Raw genomic sequence first — 8,648 nt, 5'->3', positions numbered from 1 at the left:
GTAGGAAAACCATACGGATCTCCAGAATTGAGACTACCCCATGAAAAGCCATAGAAAAAGGTACTTATTTCTGTTCTATAATCAGCTGTCAATCAGTATGTACCTGTGAGAACTGTGTTATAATTGCACGTGGTGACTCCCAGAAAACCACAGGTGAGTTAATTCTCACCAAAACATTTTCCCTTCCATGTGTGTGCGTGTGTGTGTTAAAGAGTTCTGAGAACTTAAAAGCGGAATATTAATGGAGAAATGCAAAGTCAAGAAAAGGAGGGCTGCTGTGAGTGACACTAAATAGAAATTGTTCCCCTCTCCTGCTCCAGCTCAGCCAAACACAGCAGCCACTGGAAAAGTGGCAGTGCTGTCTTTAAAGTGTACCCATCAAGTTAAGATTTGACTTTCTTTCTTTTTTTTTTTTTTTTTTTTTTTTTTTTGTCTTTTTAGAGCTGCACTCGAAGCATATGGAAGTTCCCAGGCAAGGGGTTGAAGTGGAGCTGTAGGCTACATCACAACCATAGCAACACCACATCTGAGCCGAGTCTGCGACCTACACCACAGCGCACAGCAACACCCAATCCTTAACCCACTGAGTGAGACCAGAGATCAAACCTGTGTCCTCATGGATGCTGGTCAGATTCGTTTACACTGACTTTTTACTTGAATTCTGAGAGGAAGGCGGGGTATAAATATCTACCAACCTATTTTACATATTTATTTATTTATTTGTTACAGAATTATATGCCAGCTTTTTATTTATTTATTTATTTTGTCTTTTTTAGGACTGCACCCGAGGCATACGGAGGTTCCCAGGCTAGGGGTCGAGTCAGAGCTGTAGCTGCTGGCCTGCACCACAACCACAGCAACTCCAGATCTTAGCCGCATCTGTGACCTACACCACAGCTCACGGCAGCGCCAGGTACTTAACCCACTGTGTGAGGCCAGAGATCAAACCTGCATCCTCATAGATGCTAGTCAATTTGTTTCCACTGAGCCATGACGGGAACTCCAACTATCAACCTATTTTAAAGATTGGAAAGTTGAAACCCAGGGCAATCCAGTGCCTTGTTCACAGCGCAGCATGAGATTGGTCAGTGGAGAGCGTCCTCGCTGCCTACTGAGTATTTAGCATAATGACAATCAACTCATAGATGTTCAACCACTATCTTCGAATGGATAAATTATTCATTTATTCAGATTAAACCCAAGTTAATTACGGTTGTCTTCCAAAGAAGAATATTTTTGTAAATTATTTCCTTATTCTACAATAAGGAAAAGCAATGATAAATATTGATAGTGATAATACTTTTATTGACTTTTCAAGACAGATCAATGAAAAGCAATGATAAATATTGATAGCGATAATACTTTTATTGACTTTTCAAGACAGATCGGGCCTCGTGCAATAGGCTGACAGAACCACCTTCCATAGAATTAAAAAAGAAAAAATAAATACAAGGAATTAATTTAGGAAAGTTGATACAAGGAAAAAAGACATCACCTTATACCACAGAGTCTGAGGTGTTAGTTTAAAACAGAACAGGCAAGACGCCGTAAGAAATACTCATAACTTGTTGCAATCAGATAAGAGTATAGCGAACTTTTCCTTCTCCCTCAACAGTGGGGAGAAGCTGTACTCTGACCGAGGGTTGAGGGCAGAAGCAGAGATGGGGCAGAAAATACTTGCGAAACATGAGCTTTAGTGCTTTTTTTTTTTCAGTATTAAGTAAATTAGGGAAATCTCTAGGCCTGACTCAGATTATTTACTAAAAACTAAATGGGTTGATTGAAAGTTTTTTGTTTTTGTTTTTTTTGTCTTTTTGCTATTTCTTGGGCCGCTCCTGCGGCATATGGAGGTTCCCAGGCTAGGGGTCCAATTGGAGCTGTAGCCACCAGCCTACACCAGAGCCACAGCAACACGGGATCCGAGCCGCGTCTGCAACCTACACCACAGCTCACGGCAACACCGGATCGTTAACCCACTGAGCAAGGGCAGGGACTGAACCCGCAACCTCTTGGTTCCTAGTCGGATTCGTTAACCACTGCGCAACGACGGGAACTCCTGATTGAAAGTTTTTAACCTATTTTTCTAGATGTATATGGTTCTCTAATTCTACTTCTCCTTCTAAGAGTGCATCTGTCTAACGCTTCTTTGAAGTCTACTAATCTCACAGTTTGGGCTAGACACAAAGATAGACAAAAGCCTATATACTTGCCTGTTAATCATTATTTATAGGAGTGAGAAATGATAAAAGAGTTAAATATTAAACAAAAGGAAAAATTGAAATTCTAGGGAGTTCCCGTTGTAGTCCACCATGTGAATGTGGACTAGTATCCATGAGGATACAGGTTCGATCCCTGGCCTCACTTAGTGAGTCGGGGAATCCTGCATTGCTGTGAGCTGTGGTGTAGGTCACAGATGCGGCTCGGATACCAAGTTGCTGTGGCTGTGGTGTAGACCAGCAGCTGTAGCTCTAATTCAATGCCTCGCCTGGGAATTTCCATATGACCCAAGTGTGACCCTAAAAAGAAAAAAAAAAAAAAGAAATTCTAGAATTCTAGACTATGCAGATAGTGAAATCAGCAGCCAAGTTGATGTTTTCCACCTCGCTTCTTAACAGAAAATGTGTTAAGGTGTACAATGTCTGGGGTAAAATAAAACACTATAAAGGTAGACGTTAAGGAATATTTTGTGTCTTGGGAAACAATATAAACACACACACACGAAAACCACGTTCTGGTATAAACCTTAATGAAAAGGGAAAGACTTTTAGTCTTTGTAGACTCTTACCCTGCAGCCCAGAATTTTCACTGACTTGCATTTATGCTGGAGCAACAGGTGTTTCTGCTGTCTTCCTAAATGTACATCCTTCAGGATACTCCCAGAGGAAAACTCATTCAATATTCTAAACGACTTTCTGAGAAGCTGAGTAGTATTATACCTCCTAAATCTTCAAAGGACCTGCTTTCTATTCACAGATATAGATGTTCATCCCATCCTAGTCCAATCACGACAAACTTTGTCTCCATAGATATAAATGCGGTGTATTTTATTTCATAGGTAGATTCTGCCTGTTCAACTTGGAAAAAGAAAATAAATATTTTCACTTGGGGGTTTGGAAACATTTGCATCTTCATCCATCTCCTCACTGCTTTACACAACAGCTTGAGTACCTGCTCTATGCAATGCATTATTCTAGAGCAAATGGTAGAAACTTTTTTTTTTCCTCAAGGTAATTTACATTCTATACTTCATATATTTATTTATAAATATATAGTTTTATATTCTATTTTATACACTTATTCATGGATAAGCAATATGGTATAAGGTGGTGATAAGTCCTATGGATAGAAATAAAGCAGGGCAGAAGAAAGAGTGACAGAAAAAGAGAGGAGGCTGATATCAAATAGGGTACGTACGTATGGGCGGTCTCTCTGTGGAGTAGTCATTTGGAACCACTAGAGAATAGCAATGACAAGATTATTATTCTACAAAAAACATGCTTATGTAATACTGTACTATCTCTTTTTATTGAAATTAAAGAGCCAGAAGTTACTCACTCTTCAGTTTCAAAGATTTCAGTTCCTTTTAAATTTCCTCTTTCTTTTCAATTTCATCATAATATGTTCCTCATTTACAAGTTTTGACCTCAAATTAATCCCTTGCTACATTTAACCCAGGTAGGAAATATGTCAAACATTTTGTTCTCATCAGAATAAAATAAGAATTAATTCGTGTTCTCACCTTTGGATCCACTGATCCAGTCCCAGGAACTTAGTACACGTTGACTTTTAGGTGTGTTTCACTACCAAGGATTCTTTATTGTGAAAGCCTGAATCAGAACCCCTTCACCACTGGTTATATCCAAATTGACCTATTTGCAAACACAGAACCAGCTAGGAAAATAACAAGCCTGCACAAGAAGGCAGCAACCCCAAAACTGACAGATATGGGATTTGACGAACAGCAGACAATCCTCACAAGAGCAGTGACAGATGTTTCAGGCTGGTTATTGCCATATTTCTTGCAAAATGCTTGTACAGAATGAAACAGGATGACTGGGGGCTCTGGGAAGGCGAACCATAAGAGAACAGAACATGTCACAGAGAGTGCAATATGACAATCTAAAAATCTGGAGGATATAACGTTAAAAATTTAAGGAAAGAAAAAAGAAAGGGAACTAGACAATCAAAAGGCAAAAACAAATAACTGTAGAATAACTATGACCAAATCTGAGGTAAACACAGATATGGCGTGACTGAACAATTTGTGAGACAATACTATCCATGCAAAATTTATTTATTTATTTTTTTCCACTGTACAGCAAGGTGATCCAGTTACACATACATGTATACATTCTTTTTTCTCACATTATCATGCTCCATCATAAGTGACTAGACATAGCTCCCAGTGCTACACAGCAGAATCTCATTGCTAATCCATTCCAAAAGCAATAGTTTGCGTCTATTAACCCCAAGCCCCCAATCCACCCCACTCCCTCCCCCTCCCCCTTGGCAACCACAAGTCTATTCTCCAAGTCCATGATTGTCTTTTCTGTGGAAAGTTTCATTTGTGCCGTATATTAGATTCCAGATGTAAGTGATCATCTGAAATTTATGCTCAGAATATTTTCCTTTGAGTTGCAGACCAGAGATGCAAAGGTTTGTAATTTCTGCATGCAATCGTAATATGATGAATAAATAAATGCATTTAAAAATTCATTCTTAAAATCAGCCAATGGTAAAATGAAGAAATAATTATGGCTATGGAGCAAATGTCTAGTAGCAATGTTAAAGTGGAGGATCAAGTAGCAGAGGTTAAGAGAACGTAAGATGAGAGAGAGGGAGGACAGGAGAAATAGAAGGATGTGGAGAATTTAGAGATATACCCTGTGGTTGTTAAATAAGAAATAAAGGTTTCTATGAGGCAGTGAGGGAAAGGAAGTGAAAGAGTGATAAGTGAATCATTTATCAAAATAGTCAATACATAACTTCTAAAGTTTATAAATCTATATAGAGTAGTACAAATATTGTTTAAAGCCATAAAGATAATCACCGTAAAAAATTAAAGTAGAGACTTCCTGTCATGGCGCAGTGGTTCACGAACCCTACTAGGAACCATGAGGTTGCCGGTTCCATCCCTGACCTTGCTTAGTGGGTTAAGGATCTGGCGTTGGCGTGAGCTGTGGTGTGGGTTGCAGACGTGGCTCAGATCCTGCGTTGCTGTGGCTCTGATTAGACCCCTAGCCTGGGAACCTCTATGTGCTGTGGGTGTGGCCCTCAAAAGACCAAAAAAAAAAAAAAAAATTAAAAGCAAATGCCATTGAGGAACAAGACAATCGTTTGAGGGGAGATATTTTTTATCAGCTAATAAGCTGTTCTGGTTTATTTTGTTTTAAACTTGTTACTTTGAAAAAATGAAAATAATAGCAACTGTGTACATTCACAGCTATTGACCAAGGCTCTCCCCAATTTCATAATTTGCCTTCATTCTAACTTTGTCCCAACTGGTTTCTTTACTCTTGATTCTGCACTCAATTTAAACCCCACAGATTGACATGTTAAACTTCATGCAGTGAAGTATGGGTAGGTATAGATTATGAATTTCATGTTTGTTTTATTCCTATATATATGAACTAGGTCTCTAAGAGTTAACATTTACATTTAAAATAATTGATATACATTTGATAAAAACAATATAAACGCATTACTCATTTGAATAACTTTTAAACATAAACATAGTATTGTATTGGAAATGCTTTCTTTAATGATAGACTATAATTATCATGCTGTACAGTAGATCCCTAGTAAGTACTCATTGTATAACTGGAAGTTTTTAATTTTTTTGTGTGTGTGTGTATTTTTAGGGCCACACTCGTGGCACATGGAGGTTCCCAGGATAGGGATCTAATCGGAGTTACAGCTGCTGGGCTACACCAGAGCCACAGCAACGCCGGATCCAAGCCGTGTCTTCTACCTACACCACAGCTCACGGCAACACTGGATCCTTCAACCCACTGATTGAGGCCGGGGATCGAACCCTCAACCTCATGGTTCCTAGTCACCACAACAGGAACTCCTGGAAGTTTTTACTTTTTAACCACCTCATTCCATACCCCTTCACCCCATTTCCCACTTCGGTACCTGAAAATCTGATCTCTTTCTATGAATGTGTTGCTTAGGTTCCACTTATAAGTGAGATCATACAGTGTTTCTTTCTCTGACTTAATCACTTAGCTTAATTCCTTAAAGTTCTATCCATGCTGTTGGGATTAGCAGGATTTTCTTCTTTTTCATGACTAAATCATGTTCCATTTTCCGTATATTTCACGACTGCTTTATCCATTCATCCATTGGGTGACATAGGTTCATTCCATGTCTAGGCTATTGTAAATAATGCTGCAATAAACCTCAAAGTGCATGGGTTTTTTTGAGTTAGTATTTTCATTCCTTCCAGATAAATATCCAGAAGTGGAATTACTGGATCATATGGTAGTTTTATTTTTAATTTTTTTGAGGGTCTTCCATACTCCTTTCCGTAATGGCTATACCAATTTTCCATAGCACCAACAGTGCAAGTGTTCCCTTTTCTCCCCATTCTAGCCAGCCTTTGTCATCTTTGTGATGATGGCCATTTTGACAGGTGTGAGGTGATAGCTCATTGTGGTTTTGTTTTCATTTTCCTAATGAGTAGTGAAGCACAATAGAACTCCTGAACACTGACATCAGGGATGTAAAATTGTACAAAAATTTGGAAAACTGTTTGGTGAGTTTTTAAATTCTTAACTCTACACCTGCCATATGACCAGTCACTGCACTGCTAAATATTCATCAAAAGCAATTGAAAGGGTTTGCCCATATAAAGGCATGTGCCAATGTCCAAAGCAGCTTTATTTATTGTAACTAGAAATGTCCCAAGTGGCCATGAGCAAGGGAATAGATAAACAAGCCCAAAGAATAAGAGAGAACTTGGCAACAAATAGAGTGGACAACTGATTGAAAGAGCCACTTGCAAAATCTCAAAGTAATTATTCTTATGAAGTAAAGAAGCCAGACAAAAAAGTACATATACTTCATGGTTATATTACTTAAAATTCTGAAAAGTGCAGTCTAATCTAATGTAGAGAGAAATGGCAAACTTCTGAGGATTTGGATATGTTCATTATCTTAAATGTGGTGATGATTTCATGAGTTTTTGCCTATGTCAAAACTTAACTGAATTGTTAACTTTAAATATGTGCAATCTACTGCATATTGAGTATACCCCTGAAAGCTGTTAAAATATGCAAGAATTTTTTGAGGAACATTAAATGTTCACTGAGAGATATTTAAAAGTCTTAAAAGGAAAGATATATCACGTCATTGGTTTAGAATATTACATGTGTAAAGTAGTCAGGTCTGAATTTTACTTAAAATGTGTTATAATAGTTGTAAGAGTCATACTAAATAATTTATGTAATTATTGGCAAAGTGCTGAGAGTCTTTCAGTTCAACTACAGAAGAGGAGGTTATAGTGGTTTGGGTTCTGTTTTATTGAAAAACAACTCTAAAAGGTGAATAAAATACTAAAATAGCTATTTGAGGACATTAAATATCACCTAAATTCAGCCAGGATTTATGGGTATCGAGATTGTGTACCTAAAGGAAACACTTTATGGTGACTCTGATATTCACATTTCCACATTGCTGATTCCATTTTCTGTCAGGGCCTAAAAAACGAGCAGAAACCAACCACTTTAAAAATTGAGACCATTTCACGAGCACGGGGAGACAAAATTGGAGTTCAGCAAAACAGGATAATCAGAATTTATGGGAACAAATTGACATTAAAAAAAAAAAAAAAAGGTGGCGGGGAAACCATAGAGAAGTGAGTCTGACACTCTGTGCTGCTGTTTGGCTCCAAGTGTTTCTCTTCAAGGCCATCATTACAGGGCCTGATGCCAAGAAGCCAAGTGAAAATGATGGCTTAGAGCCTTACAAGATACTGAGAGTTTATGAGTCTCATCTTGCTGCAGTGACAATAAAAACAGAGCCCTGAGGTTGAGGTCCATGAAGTCAATATTTCAGAAGAGGTATCTCTTGGAATAAAAATTAGAAAGATGCCATCCTTCACAATGACTGAAACACAACCTTACATAGCTCAACTCCTGATTGGGGCAGAGTGATTTGCCCCTACTAGAAATTTCTGTCAAAACAGAATTATATCCATTCTAGAGAAAGAGAACATCATCCATAGCTTCCATAGTTTTTCATATTATATCACAGTAATTGACTGAAGAGTAACGAGGCATGTCAGGGTTTAGGTGCAAATGACAGAAAACAATAGACTTTTTATTTTTTATTTTTTGCTTCTTTAGGGCTGCACCCACATCATATGGAAGTTCCCAGGCTAGGGGTCGAATCGGAGCTATACCTGCCAGCCTACGCCACGACCACAGCCATGTAGGATCCAAGCCACTTCTGTGACCTGTACCACAGCTCAAGGCAATGCCAGATCCTTAACCCACTGAGCAAGGCCAGGGATTGAACCCACATCTTCATGGATCCTAGTCGAGTTCATTAACCATTGAGCCATGAAGTGAACTCCCAACCATAGACTTTTAATTGATGTGCTTACTAGCATGTGCAATATGCAACAATATTGGTTTCAAGAT

The 8,648-nt window shown here is 38.4% G+C and overlaps 1 long non-coding RNA gene across 8 annotated transcripts in view; it reads left to right on the top strand.

Annotated features, from left to right (window-relative positions):
• Positions 1-8,648, top strand: part of LOC146403425 (uncharacterized) — a 62,154-nt gene that overhangs the window by 26,345 nt on the left and 27,161 nt on the right. For 7 of the 8 annotated variants that reach the window (XR_014803857.1, XR_014803854.1, XR_014803853.1 and 4 more), the window contains exon 4: positions 5-60. The exons of the other annotated variant lie outside the window; for it this stretch is intronic. This is a non-coding gene — a long non-coding RNA (uncharacterized LOC146403425). The remainder of the gene's footprint in view (positions 1-4; positions 61-8,648) is intronic. 8 annotated transcript variants of the gene reach the window in all.

This window comes from Sus scrofa, chromosome 5 (genome assembly GCF_054392235.1).
Source record: "Sus scrofa isolate SSC_HxYL_T2T_F1_AM1 chromosome 5, Sscrofa_HxYL_maternal_Yorkshire_Landrace_v2.0, whole genome shotgun sequence".
In the NCBI taxonomy this organism is placed as follows: domain Eukaryota; kingdom Metazoa; phylum Chordata; class Mammalia; order Artiodactyla; family Suidae; genus Sus; species Sus scrofa.
This window is presented reverse-complemented; position numbering and strand designations above follow the sequence as displayed.